A 22,772-nucleotide genomic window follows, 5' to 3' on the forward strand; every position below is an offset into this window, starting at 1 on the left:
GGTCATGATCTCAGGGTCCTGGAATCAAGCCCTGAGTTGTGCTCTCTGCTCAGCGGGGAACCTGCTTCTCCATCTCCCTCTACTGCTCTTTCTGCTGCTCCCCCTGCTCATGCTCTCTCTCTCTCTCTATCTCAAATAAATAAATAAAATCTTTTTTTAAAAAAAGGAAGAAGAAGGAAAGAAAAACCACTCTAAAAACAGCCTTGCCCTCACATTACCTTTCACTGGGCCATTTTTTTTTAAAGATTTTATTTATTTATTTGAGAGAGAGAGACAGATAGTGACAGAGATAGCGAGAGAGAGCACAAGCAGGGAGGAGAGGGAGAAGCAGGCTTCAGCTGAGCAGGGAGCCCAACGTGGGGCTCGATCCCAAGACCCTGGGATCATGACCTGAGCCGAAGGCAGACGCTTATCCAACTGAGCCAGCCATGCGCCCCTTCCCTGGGCCATTTTTAAAAAGAACTTAACATACTCTGATTACACCATCTCCTACGTCTCCTATTTGATACAAAGACCATATTTCCTTCTCATTAGGTATCTCTGAAAAGATCAGATCAACAGATTAGAGCATAGGACAAAAAACACACTGACACAAAAACACAGACTGGATTCTAAGGTGATCTGGATAGCTTCTCTCTGTTCCTTAACTACGGACTATTTCTAATCCCAGACAGCTATTATAGTATTAAAAGTATTAATCATGGTATTAAATGTTCAAAAGCCTTGGAAAACAAATCAGGATGAATCAGTGGAAATGCACCAGTATTACTGAAAACAAAAACAAAAACAAAAAAGGACTCAAGTATGTGATCTTCCAACAGTTAAGTGAGAATTGTTATCTTTGCGTCAGAAGGATTTATGCTGCACGTTCATGGTTCCAAATGGCCTCAAGCCCTGTTAAGGACCTCTCTACAGTCTTGTATTTCACAGTTCGCTGGAAGAGTGAGACATCAATACAAAACCTGGCCATTGATACTCATTTGAATCAACTGGACAATCGAATAGAGGTTCAAATACTCTTTTAAGGTATTTGTAAAAGATTACACTATCAAATCACACATTTGCTGAATGGTGGATAGTGTAACACTGAAGTAAATAATACGAAGTTCAGTGGAATGTATTTGAATTCCAGTCTCACAACCTACCAGCTGAGTGACGATGGGTCTGTTATTTGTATTTCATGAAGTTTACATACTTTTATATGTCATCTTGACTGGGCCATGGTACTTAGTTAGATGTGTGGTCAAACATTATTTTGGACATTTCTGTGAGGTTGTTTTGGATGATGTTAACATTTTTTCCAGGTTTAAGATATAACTGACACATAAAATTATATATATTTAAACTATAGAACATGATAATTCAATAATACACATACATTGTGAAATGATTAGCACATTAAGTTAATTAACACATCCATCACCTCACAGTTATTATTATTATTTTTTTTTGTAGTGAGGACACTTAAGATTTGCTCTCTTAAGAGAATTTCAAGTATACAATACAGTATTATTAACCGTAGTCACCACCATGTATATTAGGTTGTCAGGGGCTTAATGGGGAGATGCTGGTTAAATGGTGCAAACTTTCAGTTATAAGATGAGTAAGTTCCAGGATCTACGGTACAGCATGGTGACAACAGTTAGTAAAGCTGGATTGTATACTTGAAAATTGCTTTAAGAGTAGAGCTTTAATATTCTCATGACAACAGCAACACCAATAAAATGGTAATTGAGGTGAAGGACGACATTTTGCAATATATATGTGCATCACATCATCACATTACACACGTTAAACTGACACAATATTATGTGTCAATTATATCTCAATTAAGCTAGAGGAAAACCAGTAGATTACCTTGAATTCAGCCCTAAATACCTATAAAAATAAATGGGAAAATTAACCTATTCAAAATAACAACAACAAATCCAACAAAACACAATCAAGAAATTTCCTTGTTTGACAATACCCAGGGCTAAGGCAGAAAAAAATCCAAGTTCAATGAAAGGTCTATGTGACTAAAGATCTACTAGGACATGTTAGGTATATTATAAATAAAACTAAAAAACAGCGTTTTCAAATCCCAACCGCAAAGTGAAGATCATGAGGGAAAACACTCTAAATTACAAGAGTTTGATTTGTAATCTATATAGACGATCTTATGTAGCTTTTTCTAGAAAAGACAGACCCAGGGATTTATCTATTTGAATAAAGTTAATAATTCCTGAGAATGAGATTGGTATACTTCTTAATGTTCTATCAAGATTTCAATTAACCAAGAGAATGTCAGCAGTATAGAATTCTCTGAAAAGCCTTCAGCATGTTCTGTACAGTCAAGGGCACAGTTAAGACAGCATAGAAAAGAACTGTTTCCTGAAACATTAGCAGTCCAGACATTTTTAGTAAAAAAATGTTTATATGTTTTTCATTCCTTCCGCAGTTGTTTCCTGTCCAAGTCTCCTAGTTCTTGAATCAATTTCAATAATTTTCTTTTTTTTATAAATCTATTTTCTGAGCACTAAATATTTTTTATTATAGTTTCAAATTATCTTTTCTTATCTCTTCTACATCTGTTGTTATTATTGTTCTCAACTTTTTAATTGTTTTAGGTTTGTGTACTTTTTTTATCAATACAAAGGACCCTCTTTACCCTGTTAATGTTGTTGCTTTGAACCCCCACCCTCACCTTGTCTGCATGTTCGCTTGTTTTTTTCTTCTTCTCTTTCTTCTTGATTTAGTTGTGTATCTGATAATGTATAGGTTTCTGACAACTGGATTTTCCTTTTTTTTAAATTTTATTTATTTATTTGACACAGAAAGAGACATGGCGAGAGAGGGAACACAAGTAGGGGGAGTGGGAGAGGGAGAAGCAGGCTTCCCGCTGAGCAGGGAGCCCCATGTGGGGCTCGATCCCAGCACCCTGGGATCATGACCTGAGCCGAAGGCAGACGCTTAACTGAGCCACTGGATTTTCCTTTTAAAACCATTAGAACTTCGCTTTTTACTACATCTTTTGAAACCGTTCATATATATTGGCATAATTTTTATGTTTTTTATAACCTCTGTCGCCTTTATTTCTGCCGTGTTTTTCTTATCTTGCCTAGCTAATTTCTTAATTATCTACATTGTATTCCCCAAATAACATGCCCATCCCCAGAGTAATAAAGACCTTACTAAATATTTCTATGTACTTCCCTCCCTTGGGGGAAGCTTTTGTATTCAAAATGGTCTAGTAACCATTTTAAACATACATAAATTGTTTTCTTTAAAGCATCTAAAAACAAAAATGAAAAAAAAGTTTTTATGCCAATACTTAATGTAATATCATCTTCCATAACATTTCCTCTCTTCCCTTCTCTCCAGTGAAATCCCTCCTGTGCTAGAGGCCTGGTTTGTACTCTTGCAGGACATCATGGTGGTCCCCAACAGGGTATTCAGAAGAATACTCACCATGGGAATCCATACCCATAACTTAATAGGTTCTAAGGTCCTTAAATTACAACACTGCACAGCTATAGTTATATTTTTCAAAAGTAACTACTTTAAAAATACTACTATATATTTAAGTCAGTATGTGATGAGGCATTGTCTCTGACTTTAAGGGTACAATTAAATTCCTTCCATTTTTTCATCATCTTTGCTATCTTTCATATAATTAATGACATTAGAAAAAAAAACTTCTAAATAATACTTTCTTAACACTGAACAAGAACTATGTCCAAATGCTTGTGGGATTTTTATACTGTCTTTGATATAATTTTAATATCAATTTTAAATACAAATGCATGGTGTTATGATACTCAAGAATCCTTCTAAAATGAAAAGACAGATACAAAAGATATGACAGTGGAAAAAGTAAGTCTACCCACATCACACCTCAAATACACTTAGTCATAACCTGAAGAGAACATATTTCATAGCAAAAAACCTGTGACTTCTCTGCTTTTTTTTCCCTACATGTCAAAAAAGTGAAAGTAAATAGCAGGTGGTATTTTTAGACATTCTCATCTCACTTCTGAATGCACAGGACAATATACAGTACTTTTAGTGACTTGAACAATCACAATGAAATCAGTTATTAAAGAAGTATCTCCAGGGAAAACAAAAACAAAAACTCTTGATTATAAGGAATTTACTCAGTTAGAATGTTCCCAACACCCCAAAAGTGCTGCTGGGTAAGGCCCTCTGGGTAGGCAAGACAAACCTGTATCCAGAATAGATGTCTAGTCCTATAAGGAAGAAATGGCTGGTACTTTCAGGATGTCAGGGGTCCAATGCAGTAAATATGCTATCCGGTAGCCAGTTGGTCTCCTTAAAGAACAGTGCCATCTTGTGGAATCAGTGTGTCTTTGTTGATGATAGGTTGGACATACTAAGGAGACTCGACTGGTGCTGTTAAGTGGGAACACAAGCTGTTGGACCCACATGGTCTCCATCTCTCCCACTGTGGCCATCTCATTTATGCACCCATCATGCCAACACTTAGTGATATTGCGCTAGAGTGACCAACTATGCCAGTGTACCTAAGATTGAGTTTCCAGAATGCTAGACTTTGAGTTTTAAAGCCTGACAGTTCCAGACAAAATGGAACAAGTTGATCCCCTACCAGCACATTCCTGATGGCCTTGGTGAATGGCGTATTATCTGGGCTCTCCCATGAAACCTAATTTTCTGATGAGTCTTTATATATATATATATATCTTTCATATAGTTAATGACATTAGAAAAAAAAACTTCTAAATAATACTTTCTATTATTTATAAATATATAAAACTAAATAATAATACTATATATATATATATCCATTCCACCATGCCTACTTCTCTGAGCCTTTTGATCCCTTGGCCTCTACTGTCTCCCACCAAAATTCTGGAATTTCAACCTTGTTTAACATGGGCCATTGTTTTTTTCAGACTTCTAGGAGCAACTCCAGCAGCAAATTGACACCATTCCCTGAGTACCTTGGCAGGTGTTATGTCCTATATACTGGGAGACTGCCCCAAGTCAATCAACCCCTCCTTATCCAGCCTTAAGTTCCAGACCCCTTGATCAATCACCCTTTAATCCAATCAAACAGAAAGTGCTCCCATAGCCCCTGCCGGCACCTGCTGCTAATTTTTGCAGCTCCTTTGTAATATAGATTCTTTCCTCTCTCTTTAGGCCTGACACATTCCCAGATGGTTATGTTGTGACTTACCCTTGGTAAGAGGACTGGCAGCCAGGAGAGGAAATGCATGCAGCTCCTGAAGAGGACAGCTATCACCTTATAGGCAAGAGGCCTCTGCAGTGTCTCTGCAGAATGCTAACTCTCAAAGGACACAGGAGACCTACTTCTGCAGATTCAGAAGGCTCAAAACAAGTCTACAGAGTCAAAATCTTCAGGGACTTCTAGCCAGATTATCTACACTCCATGTATCAGGTTCCAGGTCTTCTCAAGTAGGGTTCTGACTTTGGAATAACAGACCTGTCTCTGTTGAGCATTCAACAATCATGGGAGTTGAGCCACTCTATCCAATCCTGTGCTTGGTATTCAGTTTTCCTGATCACCTACTGCATGAGATGAGGGCTTCTAAATAATTGACCAAAGAGAACCTCTGGATCTCATACTAGGCTTTTAATTATGTTAATTTCCCTCAACTTTTCATTATCATTATTACTGCATTATGGAGCATATACACACATCCTAGCAGCAACCATGCAATTCCACTGTCCCTAGGTCTGCCACCCCCACCCCCCGACACACACACACCTTTCACACATGAATCAGCACACTGGCCTGTGCATTCACCTCTACTATCATGCTGGCCTAGCTCACTAGGGGTGAGAGTTTTAATATCATACCACCATGTGTGCTAGAGGCTGTTGACATGCCACCTACCACCAAGTCCTCATTACCAGCTGGGAGGTGAGTGATCCAGTCCCCAAATTTCATCTTAATGTCTCTTTTCTTGGAGCTCTCTCAGTACTATTACAAGTTGGATTTTTCTGGATAAGGAACACTGAGACAAAGTAAAAGCATAAAGGTTTATTGAGAAATAACACCTGTTAAAGGAAAAGGGAGGAAGTGGGATTGGGCCAGGGCGTTAGCAGACAGCAATGCCTATCTGACAAAATCTCTGCCTATCAACTGGGAACTCTGGAGTAAATATTACTGGTTAGAGAAATCCATATTATGTGGCAATAGCTGTACTCTTATATTACCACCTTACTCAGTCATTGGCTGAGACCACCAAAAGAAGAAAATGCCCTTGGCTTTAAAACTGAGGCAAACCTTGACAAAGGTAGCAGTTAGAGGCTGTCAGGTTGTATTAAGCATATCTTTTTATTCTGATGCTTTAATATCTGGGACTTTGCTAACCCTAGAGGGACCGCTGCTCGCAGGGCTAGCTAATACCCAGAGACAGCAAATAAGTCCACCCGTGAGTGAATCCTTCATAGACAAACCAGCCAAGCCAGAGCTCATATCCCAAATACCTCCTTTTTTAAGCTCGTACACTCTGAGCCATTACTGCCATGCCATAGAGAAATGCGCCCACTATTATACTGCATGTACCCAGGGCTGTGTACCAGACAACTTAGGGACAGTTCCTATACCACAGAGCCCACTGAAATTATTCAAACTCTCCATCCTATAGCTGCTTACCCTGTCTCACTTGCTTCTTCCTATAGAAATCACAACCAAGGCTTTCGTCCATAGTTCCTCATTTTTCTCTCTGCCTCCTGACTAACTTTGGTGCTTCCCCATGTGGCCCCGCCTAGTGTGGCATGCTCCTTCCTCTTGGGAACAGTAAATAACAATCTTTTCAACGGCCATCATCTCCTGAGCTGCTGGCCTTACCATATTTAAGCAAACATAAAATCTATATTTTAAAACACAGGTACTCACATACTTTGCAGCTGAGCACTCTGTCTTGAAAAATGATCTGAAGGATATCTCCATGTGTCCTACAAGAACAATTTTTTAAAAGCTCAAACATAGCTATGGTACTTCTCATCCACATGAATGAATACTTAACCACATACCAGGCAAGGATGACAGGCTCTGAAAACATAGCAGTCCTTTCCCCCATAGGCCTATGGTCTACTGTGGAATAATTTCAGAAAGTGTGCTGAGTTCTGAAATGAGTATAAAAGAAGAAGCAAATAGATGTGGATCACACTGAAGAGGAACCAAACTATCCTAGGAATTAAGAAGCTCTGGTAGAGAAAGAAGCATATAAGCATACCTTAAAGATTAATCAGATTTGGGAATTTAAAAGAAATTTATTGAAAAAGGTAGAAAAAGATGATACAAGCTGAGGGAACAGACCCAGAGGAGACAGAGAGGGCAGTATATTCAAGCATCTAAAGTAAACTCAATGGATAGAATATAGTGTAGGAAATGAGGTAGGAAGGAGAGGAGCGTAAAAAGGTAGACAAGGTCCAGATGCTGTGGAGCTTTGCTACCCATGTTAAGGAGAATGAACTGTATCTTAAATGCGAAAAAGCTACTGAAGAGTTTTTATAAGAATGGTGACATAATTCAATTTGCAAATGGTCATTCTTGTAGGTATGAAGAATGTACTACAGTGGGAAAAGACTAGAGGCAGGAAGCTAATCAGAAGAGTGGCAGTAATCCAGCTGAGGGATTATAGTGGCCTGGAGTCATGTGGGGCAATGGGGCTGAAGACAGAAAAGAAACAGGTTCAATAAATACTTATACACATAAGACTGAGAAAAGAGATGGAGTCAAGAATGATACCCAGATTTCTAGTGTGAGAAACTGAGTAAATGGGAGAAGACTTGTAGAGACGGGGAATACCGGAGAAGCAGGTTTCAGATGAGGAAGGATGAAGATGTGAATACAAAGCACAAATGAAAAGATTAGCCTCCCAAAGGAAGACAAAAACCTCTTCCACTATAATAGGAAGGTTATAGGCAGATGCGTAAGATATATAGATATGATAACAAGTAGTTGAAGGAGTGGCCATCTGAAACCGTCTATATTTTTCTCCAACAGTAGAACTATAAGTCATCTGTTAAAAGCAAGGGCAGGGAATAAAAAATAGAAAATAAACATTTGGGGAAGAGTAGAGAAGATCTGAAATGGTTTTTATAAAGACTAAACTAGAAACTGACCAGAGAAACCTAGTTATGTTGCTGGGCAGTAATGAAGAACCAGGTAAGGCCAACGGTCATTAATTGATAATTCGATCAATCTGAAAATAGATACTACTCTAACAGCTGCATGTATTCATACTGTTACCTTGTTATTAACCAAATAAGAAATCACTTAAGAGCCTTTTGTGGATATACTGGATAATTTTAATTGGGTTTATCAGCCAGAACCTTCAGTTTATAAGATCACTTACATTGTGTATTAACATGTATTATATTAATTTGCCCTGATTGTTTTTCTGAATGTAGAGAAAAAAATGCAAGAATCAAATTTGTATATATGTGCAGGAAATTACCCTCCATAGGAGAAAATGATTCTATGCAGCCCAAGGGAGATCAATGTGGAGACCTTAGGAGAGAGGTAAATGATACATACTTCTTCCTTTAACAAGATAAAAAGGAACCCATGACCAAGATGTGTCTTTAATCTCTTACTATTATTAGAAACTGGTTTAAAAAATGTACATGAGGAATGCACAAAAAAAAAAAAAAAACTGGCTGCCAACATGAAAGCCATCACAGGTTGTAGTAAGCTTTGGATTACTTAAACCATGTTTGAACAAACTCTTTAGGAATAAGATTGGTTTGGAGAAGCAAGATCACATGTGTGAATCTAGGTGGGTGGGGATTTTAGAAACACCCAGGGCAATTTTCTTTTTTTTTTTTTTTTTTTAAAGATTTTTTTTTTTTTTTTGATAGAGAGCGACACAGTGAGAGAGGGGACACAAGCAGGGGGAGTGGGAGAGGGAGAAGCAGGCTTCCCACAGAGCAGGGAGCCCGATGTGGGGCTCGATCCCAGGACCCTGGGATCATGACCTGAGCCGAAGGCAGACGCTTAACCGACTGAGCCACTCAGGCACCCCCAGGGCAATTTTCGAACTACATGCCCTCCATGTCTCAAGCAATTGTGACCCCTACACACATACATATACATACTCCCCTGAACATCGGAGGTGAGGGAGTGACTACATTACATGTTGAACATGCCAGGTGCTTTACATTTGTTCATTCCTTTGATTTGATTTGACTGAATATAATGTTTACAACTCTATGAGAATGGTACTTTAACTCCATTTGTACACATAAGAAAACTGAGGCTCATAAACAACTTTTCTGAACCCTGCTGGGTAGGAAGCAGAAGAACTTCAATTTGACTCTAGGTGTATTCTAACTCCAGAGTGTACTGTTTCCACTACAACGTGCCTTCTGAATAGACAAAAGCCTTTGAAACATGGTGGGACATACTTATTCCCTAATTTCTAACTACCTACAAGTGGTAATATGTAAAATTAAACTTGGCCACACAAACAAAATCCAATTATTACCTGATTTTAAAATTGACATTTGGGTGCCTGGGTGGCCCAGTCATTAAGCGTCTGCCTTCGGCTCAGGTCATGGTCCCAGGGGCCTGGGATCGAGCCCCGCATCGGGCTCCCTCCTCGGCGGGAAGCCTGCTTCTCCCTCTCCCACTCCCTCTGCTTGTGTTCCTGCTCTTGCTGTCTCTCTCTCTGTCAAATAAATAAATAAATAATTTTTTTAAATGAATAAATAAAGTAAAATTGACATTTACAATAAACGTAAATGTGTCTATTTAAATAACATTTACAACTTTCAAATAGTGGGCACATCCATTATCTTTCTTTTTCTAACCATATAATAATTCTGTGAGGGAGCTCATGACACATTCATTACCAACCATAGCCATATGACTGTGCTACCCTGAACCTGATGACTAAACATTTAAGCTCCAAATTCAAAGAAGACACCACTGGCTCACACCTTCTTAGATCATCTGCTTTTTGGTTGTTTTCTCTGCTCATATTGTTATGACGGGCTCCAATGAATAATTCATACTTCTGTCAAAGCAAGGCTTTTTTAACATACATTTGCATATTTGGAGATAGTCTCTTTACCATGATCTCTCCCCCCTCGGCCTAGGCAGGCAAAAGAACCAATTTTGATGGCTCATACACTGCATGATTTATCCTCCACTAAAATAAATGATCTCTTCTATTTCCCTGAAGCCTGTTCATGTCAGTCCTCCTAAGTTGGGTTGTCTTGGTTTTGTGAGTGCACAACTGGAGGAATAAAATCAAGCATATGACAAGGAAAAAAAAGATTCTGATGTTTTTGGCATAATGTCATCCTATACTCCTTATTCTTACAATGGCTTCCCCTTAAGAACAGAAAAGTCAAGACCTATCCCACCACTCCCTGAGGATCTGAAGGTTAAGACTCAACATCTTTCAAACTAGTCCCTGTGAGAGCAATTCCTTTGCCTCACAAACCATAATTTCACTCCCCACCTCTCTTTCTGTGTTGAGATCATCATCACAGGCAAGTAGGAAGTCGCTTTCGGACTGAATGCAGTTTTTTTTTCCCATGCCACTCCTCTGACTCACTCCCAAGTTCTGTTGTGAATAGTGATAAGGCACTAAGGTCTGCATTAATACACTCAGTTACTGGACATTTAAATAATATGTGTTGACTAAGCACCTACTCACTAAAAAAGGCCTTTGCTAAGTGCTCCAGGAAATACAAAGATGGAGGAGAAAGAGCATGCATCATTGGGGGAAAGTGCTGTCAACACACACCAGAAGACAATACTTCACATCTTTGAAAAAAATTATTTTTTTAAAAAGTAAATTTTTAAAAGCCATTAAAATATTTATATAATTTGACCCAATAAATTATTTTTCCTTTCCACTTATTTCAAGGGAAAATTTAGCAGTGGAGTGAAAAATAAAAAGTATATTGGTGAAGATGGTCCTTGAAAGAATCACCTACTCCAGGAACCTGGGTGGCTCAGTCAGCTAAGAGTCTGCCTCAGGTCATAATACCAGGGTCCTGGGATGGAGTCCCGCATTGGGCTCCTTGCTCAGCGGGGTGTCCGCTTCTGCCTCTCCCCCTGCCTATACCCCTGTTCGTGCTCTCTCTCAAATAAATAAATAGAATCTTAAAAAAAAAGAAAGAATCACCTACAGTTAAAAAAAAGAAAATATCTAAATACATTAGGAGATGCTTTCAGTGTTTTATGATAAATCTATTCAGTATAAGATGATTCACCCTTTAAAATGCAGCCACTGAAATTGTTAATAATTGATGAATCTATGTACTATATCTGCAAGTTTTCTTTAAGTTTGAAATGACATCAAAATAAAAAGTTATAATGCACACTTTATACAACAATTAGGTACGTATACAGCTACTAAAATAATATATACAGCTCCTAGAAATAAAAATTTAATAGCACAGGGGTATGCTTATAAAAATTACATTAGGAATAAAAAGCATAATACAAAGTTATACACTATGATATAACTGTATGAAAAAAGCTTGTATATGTTAAAAGTACTTAAATGTTAACATGCAAAATGAAAATGGTTTGTTTAGGTAATTTTGTTCAAAAGTTTTAAAAATATTTTTTCATTGTTTCTACTAAAAAAAAAAACCATCAGAATATCAGGCATGAGATATTAGGATCTAATGAAAATATGTAAGGGAAGGGTGGAGAGGAGCCCACTCCTTCCAGTGCCTCTTGTCTGATGTGCACATTATATAAAAAATGTGTAAGAAATTGAACACTTGCCTAATTGCAGTCCTAGAGTGAATTCATTAGCCATTAGCTATCAGTGATTTACAAGATAAAGGCATAGAATTTGAGTATAAAAGAGTCCTCTAAAACCACCTGATTCAGCTTTCTTTCTCAGTAGGTTAATCAGATTCATAAGGGAGTGAGTGATTTTTTTTCTTAGGCTACACAGTTAGTTGGTGAGTAAACTAAGACTAAAATTTAAGTTTTAGTACCCAACCTAATTACACATTCCAGTTCTTTAGTAGGCAGTATATCTCACAAAGTAACCTCAGCACAACCTTCCAGATACAGTTCCTACTCCTTCCCAACACATGAGACAGAGATGTCTTTTCTCACTTCCGCGCTCTTCTTGCCTCTGTGTTTTCATGGGGTGTACCCTGGTCTGCAAACACTGCTGACGTCCCCCTCCTTAGCCTCACCCCGCACATGCTCTTACCACACTCTACCGTCCACTCATCTGCCAGCAGTAGCGAGTTAGAATACTTTTTTCAAAGGACATATTTGGAAAAAGACAAAGTCAATTTTAGTTCCAACTGTTTTGCTTGCTTATGCCACAACTTACACGCTTATTCAATTACTTCTCTGAATCTCTGTTTCATATTCTACAAGAAGAACAGTATTTTATCACAGAGAAGGGTGAATTCAGAGGTAGTAGTACCCATTAGTGCTTATAAAGTATTTTCTGATCACCCTCAGCTTGCTGTGGCAAAAAAGGAGGTGTGTGACAACAAAACACAGGCAAGTGTCACATCCTCCTGAATTAAAAATAATGACTCCAGAGCATGTGGAGTAGTTGCAAGCTTTCATGAAATAGCCATCATCTGCTATCATGTTTAGTCACAATTTACCAGAATAAATAAAATTCTTACTCAGTTGTGAAATTCCCTGTTTCTGATTTCATTCCACAGGTCATGCTCTTGGTTCAAGTTGGTTCCTTCAGACTTGTTTAGCAAGTTAGATTTTAATTATGTGGGATTTCCTCCTTTGTCTTCAGCTCCTTCATAGGATCACACATAATGCATGATAGTCATTCATTTGTGTAGAAATCTCAAAGAAGTTGGATAGGCAGAAGAGAGGATCTCTTCATTATTCAGGATCAAAATGTATAGGTAAGTCCTGTTTTTGTCTCTGTAGTTTTAGAAATTTTACTGTATCTTAGAGCATGTGAAAAATATACAGAAGCTGAAGAAATTTTGACTGTGTCTAGCAATCTTTTAGTTACTTTTCCAGAAACTTCACTGAAACTTTTATTGTTTAGATAACATGTTTGATATTGTTTAAATAAGGTGCTTACCGCATGACTGATTTTTTTTACAAAATGAGTAAATGTAAGGAGACAGCTTAGGCTTATGAAAACATATCTATAAATAAGGAAGTGTTTTTGTTCTCTCATGCTTTACTTTTCAAAAAGTGATGTGTGGATTTTAAAAATATAATCAGTAAAAAATTCCTCTGTTGCTTTAGAATTTTTCCAGGATTCTGTATTGTGACTTCTGTATCATTACTGGGTATGAAATACACAATGAAATCTAAAGTCCTCTTTAAGAAAATAAGATAGTGGGGCGCCTGGGTGGCTCAGTCGTTAAGCGTCTGCCTTCGGCTCAGGTCATGATCCCAGGGTCCTGGGATTGAGCCCCACATCGGGCTCCCTGCTCTGCGGGGAGGCCTGCTTCTCCCTCTCCTACTCCCCTTGCTTGTTTTCCCTCTCTCACTGTCTCTCTCTGTTAAATAAATAAATAAAATCTTAAAAAAAAAAAAGAAAGAAAATAAGATAGTATTTGTCTACTTTTCATATACTTGCCACATCATTATTTTCAAGTAAATTCTTATCGATACTTAAGAAAAAGTAGTATTTGTTTAGTTTTCTTTTTAGTTAATGAATACTGATTTTCATGCACATTCACATAAAAAAAGCAACAAATTGTGGTATCATCTACAGTTAGATGGTACAATCTCAAAATCACTACATAATTTGATGTGTTTGTATGTGCATCTATGAACGAACATATTGTTCATTTTGTTTTTCCATTAACACAGAAAAATGTGATATTAAGTCATTTTAAAAAGGTGGTAAAAAAGGGCGCCTGGGTGGCTCAGTTGGTTAAGCGACTGCCTTCGGCTCAGGTCATGATCCCGGAGTCCCGGGATCGAGTCCTGCATCGGGCTCCCTGCTCAGCAGGGAGTCTGCTTCTCCCTCTGACCCTCCCCCCTCTCATGTGCTCTCTCTCTCAAATAAATAAAATCTTTAAAAAAAAAAAAAGGTGGTAAAAGCATAAGTAATGTGTTGGCTATGTTAAGTGTAGCTGAGTTTACTCTAAGTCTACCACACTTTAGAAAACTCAATCAAAATTTAAATTATTTTAGTAAAATATATGTACAACTATGCGCATTTGAATATATATATAGACACAAGTGAAAAATGGGTAGCCATCTAAGTTTCTAACAATAAATAATTAAGAATTAACAATAATATAAATAAAATAATTTCATATTACACAACGGATATGATGAATTCATTAAAAGAGTTAAAATCCTGGGCGCCTGGGTGGCTCAGTTGGTTGAGTGACTGCCTTCGGCTCAGGTCATGATCCTGGAGTCCCTGGATCGAGTCCCGCATCGGGCTCCCTGCTCAGCAGGGAGTCTGCTTTGCCCTCTGACCCTATCCCCTCTCATGTGTTCTCTCTCATTCTCTCTCTCTCAAAATAAATAAATAAAATCTTAAAAAAAAATAAAAAAAAAAAAAAGAGTTAAAATCCTATGAATTTATATACTGTATCTGTCCTTACTTTATGCAAAAAAAAATCACAGAATTGTATTTACTCATTGACTATCACTTCACAAAGTATACATGTGAGAAAGTCTAATGAGGTACATAAAACACTAATCATATTTGTTGTATTAAAGTGGTAAGCTTGGGGCACCTGGGTGGCTTAGTCTGTTGAGGGGCCAGCTCTTGATTTCGGCTCAGGTCATGATCTCAGAGACCTGAAATCGAGCCCCCACGACAAGCTCCGTGTCATGTCCCCTGAGGAGCCCCATGTTGGGCTCCACACTCAGCAGGGAGTCTGATTCAGGATTCTCTCTCTCCCTCTGCCCCTTCCCCCGCTCTCTATCTCTCTCTAAAATAAATATGTAAATCTTTAAAAGATAAGTGGTAAGCTTATGAATTATATTTTTCCATTATTTTTTAAATTTCTATAACAATGTAATATTGTTTTGGTAATCACTATACAGTTGAAATGCATTTTGCTGAAACATTTGTATTTTCATTTTGTAAAGAAATTTCTCTGATTTTTCAAAAATTGACCCTTATAAGCAGCTAGATGTACATCAAAATATCATTCGAGGAAAATAAAGAAAGATAGATAGATAATGCAAATAGTGAAAGAGATATACAATTTTGGAATGCCTTGAATCAATCTAATTCCTAAGTTGATTCATCCTTACATGAAATACGACACTCAATCAGAACCAAATTTCCAATTACAAAAGACTCTTCTTTGAAACCTTGATTTTTACAGATCACAGTCTGAAATATTTTCTTTCTTAATAGTCTGCATCTATTAAAAATTATCAATTTGTTGTTCCTTTTTTAACCTAAAATTTATATCATTCCCAATTCATTTTGTTCATGGATTGGTTGGTTTTATCAGAATGAGATCATCAGGGTTACCAAGCCAAATTGATGAAATTTTGAAAATAACTTATGGATCCGCATCCATCAGTTTGAGTATCCATGATTAGAAAACTATGCCTCTGTCAACCTGAATAAAGAGCAGACTTTTCAGTGGAAAGGGGAAGGCATATTTAAATGGATGAGGGAGTTAAAATCAGAAATATTTTCATTCTGACAATTCTACTTTGAAGCCAGGACATCTGCCTGAGTCTAATATTACAAGGAATGAATTAAAACATACAGTTTCCTTCTCAGCTGGAATATTCCTGTCAGCATAAAAGCATGCCATGCTATCTCCAATTTAAATCTCAAACTCCATGATTTTTCCAATTCCTCCATATGCTCTGAGAAAGCAGGGTATCCAAATTGGGAAAGGGAAAGGAAATAAAAGTGTGTAAAATATTTTTTATGTAATTCTAGGTAATTCTTAGGTAATTTTTGGTAGATCTCCAGGTAAATTCTGTGATACTTTTGGTTGAAAATGGGCTCTCTTGGACAGTTTGCTTACTTTTATATATAAATTAAACCCCCAGATCCCTCCAGGTTGTCCTTTCCTAAAGGTTACAAAATGGTGTGTTTATTTCTTTACCCACCTTGCTCACTCCTCTCCAAAGAAGGAAATCGTACCATAGGGCCCAGGAACCTGGACAGCTACGTTATCATAATATAATCATTATTCATTTCAAATCCCTGGGTACTCCAGATTTTTTGTCAAGTCTACATAGGGAGTGTCTATGACTACTACATTACATAAAAAGTATGAAATTAGGTTTGAAAAACAGGATAAAGATTTATAAGCTGGAATTCAGAATGCAGTTTAAGGAAAGACTCAAGGTAAGGGAGTATATCTCAACTCAGGAGGAGACAAGTCTTAGCAGAATGCCTCAGACCATAACAAATCTTATTTACATTTTCTTCCCTTTTTGTCTGTGCTTGTGATATGATTAACTGATTAAACAGACATGCCAAAGCCCATCAGGTAGCCTGCCTTCTTCCAGCCCAAAACAACATGAGACAAAAGTAGAGAAAAAAGCCAAGACTGTCAGAAATACATTTCAAACTCTGCCTGTTGCTTCAATCCTGCTTTATGAATTGCTATGTTAACTTTCAAAAACCATGCTTAAAATTGTAAATCATTAGGCAAAGTCTGTATCTCTTAATAGAAATTAGACAAGTGAGTGTCAACTTATCTTTACAGTCACAGAGCCCCAAAAATGTGAATTTAAAGTTCAAGTTTTGCTCACAAAAACCTCAGCTTGCATGCTAAAACAGTTGCCACATTTAGCCAGAATGTTCTTCTAAAGGAGGTACAGGCTGGGAGGGGTTGTCCTCTGGAAGACACTCCCAACTTATTTCCTCAGAAATTTGTTACTTACCTGACTTTTATGCTGCTTCAGCCCCCAACACAGCTATGGTTGATACCCCTAAAATAAATCATGAGGACAAAACTCAACATCGACTATTGTAAGGGAACTTAAGGATATTCAATCCAATTCCTTAAAAGGTATTGCTCCAACTTGAAGGATCCCATTCTCTTGAGCAAAGAAAACTTGCCATAACGGCACAATTTTTCAGAGTATGCTTTAAGTCTAAACACAGCACATGCTTATGATATGTAAAATAGAATCACCATCCTAATAAAACCATTCTTTGGGTAACTATCTAAAACGATTGAAAATAAAATTGACTTTGGAAAAGTTTACACACTAATGACTAACTCAGCAGAAAGAAAATGGCAGATTTGTTGAATATTTACAGTATCCATTTGCCAGAGATATGAACAAGTGCCTCAGTGATTAATAGATATAGGGGCTCAAACTTCAAGCAAGTATATTAAAAAGAGCCATTGAATGTATTTTTTCTAACCTAGACAAATTTTTATTCTGACGATCTTACTTCTTAGCCAGGATATCGGCCTGAGTTTAAAACGGCAAAGAATGAATTAAAACATACAGTTTGCTTCTCTGTTGGAATATTCCCATTATCATAAAGACACACCATATTATCTCCAGTTAAACAATAAAACAAAGCAAAACCTCCTTCCTTGACCTACATCCCTCCTCCAGCTATTGCCTTATTTCTCATTTCCTCCCCTAACAGCAAAGCTCTTCCAAAGATTTGTCTAGATGCGTTGCCTCCATTTCAATTTTCTTCTCCTATTCACTCCCTTTACTTTTTAAATTTTTTATTGTGAAATGTATCACACAAAGACTAATATTAAAATGAACCCCAAAGTAGTCATCATTTATTAAGAAAAATAGCATCACCAGGTAACATCCTGTCCATTAACTGCCCTCTCAACGACCTGGCCCAATCTAACTATTATCTGGCATGTTATCTAAATGTCCTTGATTTTCTTTATGGTTTTACCATTCAAAGACAGATCCCCAAATAACATATCATTTAGTTCTACCTATATTTGAAATTAATATAAATGGGATCAAAATTATGTTTTATAAAGTATGTATAGTAATAATTTATTCATTCACACAGCTATATGATGTTCCATTGTAAGAGTATACTCTAACTTACGTATCTGCTCTTCTGGTATTTTGCCATTACAAATACTGCAGCTCTGAACATTCTCAAATGGATCTCATGGCACAAAAGTGCCAGAGCTTATCCGGAAAATGGATTTTCTGGGTCATAGAGTGTGGTGCATGTTTATCTTTAACCTATTCCCTCTTATCCCACTGCAAAAATGTTCTCAGCCCTACAGCTATGAAACAGTTCATAAATAAATCTTTTTAAAAAATGAAGGTTTCTGAGTAGCAAGACCATACCTACTGAAACAGTCTATCTGGATGTTGGATGCAGGAATCTTTCTTTTTCCAAGCTTCTCAATTGATTCGTATGCACGCAAAAAAATTGAGAGCAGGGGCGCCTGGGCGGCTCAGATGGTTAAGCGTCTGCCTTCGGCTCAGGTCATGATCCCAGGGTCCTGGGATCGAGCCCCGCATCGGGCTCCCTGCTTGGCGGGGAACCTGCTTCTCCCTCTCCCTCTACTGTTCCCCCTGCTTGTGCTCTCTCGCCCTCTCTATCAAATAAATAAATAAAATCTTAAAAAAAAAAAAAAACTTGAGAGCAGTTGGTTTAGGTGGTAATTGAAGCTGATTGAATAAGATCAGCTAGAGAAAAAAGAGAACACCCAGACAGAGCATGGAGCAACATCAGACATTAAAGGGTAAGTAGAGGAGGAGCAACCAGCAAAAGACATTAAAAGGGGGAACCAGAAGGATACAAAGAGTATGGAATCAGAGAAATTAAGAAAAAAAAAAGTGTTTCAATAAAAAAAGAATGAGTCAACTGTGGGAAATGTTGCTAACAGACAGGTGTCTTATACTCCCTCAGAAAGACAGGAGTGCCTTAAGGCAAGGACAACTTTTTGACTATTTTCAAGATGTCCCCAGTGCTTAGCAGAATGGTATTATAAGTACTCAATTGTTATTGATTTTTGTAACATTTATTTAATAAACACTGCTAATAGAGTGCCCACAATGTCCTGGGTTGCAAAAAAAACAATAAAATATCAGAGAAGGAGCACAGACAAAAAACCAAGAGGCCTCTCCATAGCACCACTTAATCTCTCTGCAGATCAGTTTCTTCTTCTGCATAATGCGAAGTCAGAGTGGTTATTCCTGAAGCTCTCTTTCATTGCTAACATTCTGTGATTCTATAGAATGTTATCACTCTTGAGAAATGCCATTTATAAAAAATTACATTATTTACAGCTAAAGCTGGGTTCTACCTAAAAGAAGAATGTAGAATTTATCACTTACTGAACACGGGCCAGAGTTCTAAGTACTTTACAAACAGCATCCCGTTTAATCTCACAACCCTCTGACGCATGTGATTATCCTCATTTTATAAATTAGGAAACTAAGGCTCAGAGGGGTTTTGTCATTTACCAACAGTCAGTTAGGTCTGTCTAATTACAAAAGTCATGATTATCACCATTGTACTATATTATCTTTCTATATTACTTGTGTAGTAGTTAAAAATACAGGCTTCTGGAAAGGGCTGGTATTTCATAGAATATTTATATAAAAATAGAAGAAACCCAGTAAATGGATGCATTGGTTCAGGAGACAGAACCCCTATGTGTGCGGCTCTTTATGCCCATGGTAAGGAGCCATGTTTACCGTGTAGACAGGGCCTCACTTCCATCATCAAACCCAGCCTCACCCTGTACAGCTCCTTTTAAAGAACAGACCATTAAAAACTTTGGGAGATACAGAGGAGAACTAATCACCAGCAGTGCTTGCCCTCGTTTATTTGATTGACCACGCACCGACACAGGGCCACGCACCAGACAGAATTCTAGTTCTGTTAACAAATGTTTAACTCGTTTGTCCTCACAAAAATCTGGAAGTAGGTACTATTGGTACCTTCATTTTGCAGGTAAGGAAATCTAGAAGTTCGGTGAATTCCCAGGTTCACACAGTAAGTTAAGTGGCAGATGCGGACTTTGAACCCAGTTAGTAGAGTTTCAGAGTCAGCTGTGGCTCGTGGAGCTTACAGTCTACTAGCGAGGAGGGGTGTGGGGATAGGAGACAGATAAGGACCTTGGCAAGCAGACAGGCTTTCTTAAGAAGCAGGAGGGGAAGAATGAAGGGGGGGAAATCGGAGGGGTAGACGAACCATGAGAGACGATGGACTCTGAAAAACAAACAGGGTTCTAGAGGGGAGGGGGGTGGGAGGATGGGTTAGCCTGGTGGTGGGTACTGAGGAGGGCACGTTCTGCATGGAGCACTGGGTGTTATGCACAAACAATGAATCATGGAACACTTCATCTAAAACTAATGATGTAATGTATGGGGATTAACATTAGAATAAAAAAAAATACCTAAAAAAAAAAAAAAAACCTGAGGGTTCTAGAGGGGAGGGGGGTGGGAGGATGCGTTAGCCTGGTGATGGGTATTGAGGAGGGCACATTCTGCATGGAGCGCTGCGTGTTATGCACAAACAATGAATCAATAAACACTACATCTAAATCTAATGATGTAATGTATGGGGATTAACATAACAATAAAAAAATTAAAAAAAAAAAAGAAATACAGTGTTTTGCAAAAACAGAGTGTGCAGTAAAAGTGAGAAAACCTACCAATAGGAGTGGTCATGGAAATGAGAAGGTGCCGTCCTTTTAAAGGAGGAAAGAATAGTATGAAGGTGACAAGTAAACTCACTGATTCTTTGTTTAAGAACAAAAGAGAACACTGGAGTCCAAAGAAGTAATTTGCCTCACGTCAAGCAGTTTTTCTAACCACTTCAACAGTGTTTTACCCCTGCTATACATACTGCTTCCCAAGATAAGTGACATGTCTGCATTTTTCCTAAGCTCTGAGGGACATATTTTATTGTGTAGCCCTCAAAAATATTAGAATCACTGTTCATTTCATTATGACACAAAACCATCCTGGGAAAATAATACTGAGAATCTCAATTCTTTCCTCTGCTTCTGTAGACAATCTGGGCAAGGAGCCACTAGAATTAAATTCAGAAGGGGTTGAGTTCTAGATGTTTTTAAAAATATATTGATGTAACTAACTATTACTCAAGAGCATTTGCAAGAGCTAATCTTGGCTTTTATCCATGATTCATTAGAAGCCACCTTTTTTTCTGTGAGAACAATTATCATGTACAGATATAGTTAAATATAACTAACTATGATGAATACATGCGGGGTTCTGATTCCATTCTCTACTCATCCTAGAACCATTCTAGGAAATTTCTAGATTCTATCATGCCCATTAACCTATGCCACCCAGATTGTGCTTCAGTGTCTTTCTTGCTTTAGATCCTTCCTGGTAGATTTTTACTTCCTTAACTTATGCATTTAAAGATATATATTTTTCTTTCTTCTACCCCCCATTCATAGCACCCCCTTCCTGCCTCTCTGCTCCCCTCCCCAAGCAAATAACATAAAAAACATGGCATATATCCTTCCATACAAATTAAGCAGGATTGTTTCCTGGCAATTGTTAGAATTTTTTTTATATTTGGGTCTATATATAATAATCAGATCAAACATTGGAGGATGAACATATTCGGGGCCAAAAATGCTGCTTTGTGCTCCTTTGGAGTGTGGTGTACCAAATTCTTCACCTTGGTGGGACTCACTTTGTAGAAGCAATGAAATATCCTGACACTTTCAATTTAATATTAAAAATCAAGTCACATTGAACTGGAAGTAAAGGCCCTCAAATCCTTTACTCATTTATTTTCTGTAGAAAGAAATATGTATCTAGTTCCACGTTAGGGTCAGTATATTTTGACAAAGAGATAAGTTAAGGTTTTGAACATTTTGTAATGACCTTATAATAGAAGAGACCTGTTTATATACTTGAACTTTAGGAAACACAGAAGGAACTAGTATGCTTTCAGTAAAGTCACACTTCTATTCTGGAGCTACTCTGATCTAATTATACGCAAAACCTTTGTTATATATAGTCCGTAGACCAATAGCATCAACCTCACCTGGGAGCTTATTGGAAATGCAGAATCTTGGGCGCAACCCCAGATTTGCTAAAGTGTGCATTTTAACAGGCAATTCACATATACATTAAAATGTAAGAAGCACTGAACAACTACAATTAAACTTAACAGCTACACGGTAGTCTCTCAAGTATCCAAAATGGAGAGAGAGGTAAGCAAGAAGCATCCTTGCGTATTTAAATATGAAAAGAATGCCCTCTGAGCTGAGTGTGCAATAGTTCCCTAGTGTCTCCTGCAGAAACACTAAGTGCTTTGGGCTAGTTAGAACTCACAGAGCAGCATTTTCTTAACTGAGTTCTGGGAACATTGTGTTCCTCAAAATGTTAGGTATTTCAGGAATAAATACTTCTGTGCTCAAATAAGCTTGGGAAGCATTGCTGTCTAGTCAGATCAGAGCGCATATGGGAAGGAAGAAACAGGAGAATAGGAGAATGTGCAAAGAACAAATGGGTTTTGCCATTTTGCAGCTTGAATTTAAATATAAGCTTTTCTCTGGGGCTTTCTTCTCCACCCTGACACAAAACAGTAATATGTGTGACACATTCCCCATGGATCTAACCAGGCTGAGAAGCAATTCCCCCATGCACTACTTGTAACTTCACCCCCAAAATATAAGAAAATGCAAGTCAGTAAGAGTGATGTTATGCTAGAATTATCTGCTCTGAATTGTGTAAGAAGTAAGTCATTTCAAAACTCTGATGCTTTAACAATTATTTGTAACAAATTGCTTGCTGTCAACAATAATACACCACTGTATCCCCATACCTCACCGAGAATTGCACGGCACTGGCACCAGAACTTGAACTGAATACCCATTCAGTTGAGTCCTTTTCTGCTTCTGTGAGCTCA

This window comes from Neomonachus schauinslandi, chromosome 2 (genome assembly GCF_002201575.2).
Source record: "Neomonachus schauinslandi chromosome 2, ASM220157v2, whole genome shotgun sequence".
Lineage (NCBI taxonomy): Eukaryota > Metazoa > Chordata > Mammalia > Carnivora > Phocidae > Neomonachus > Neomonachus schauinslandi.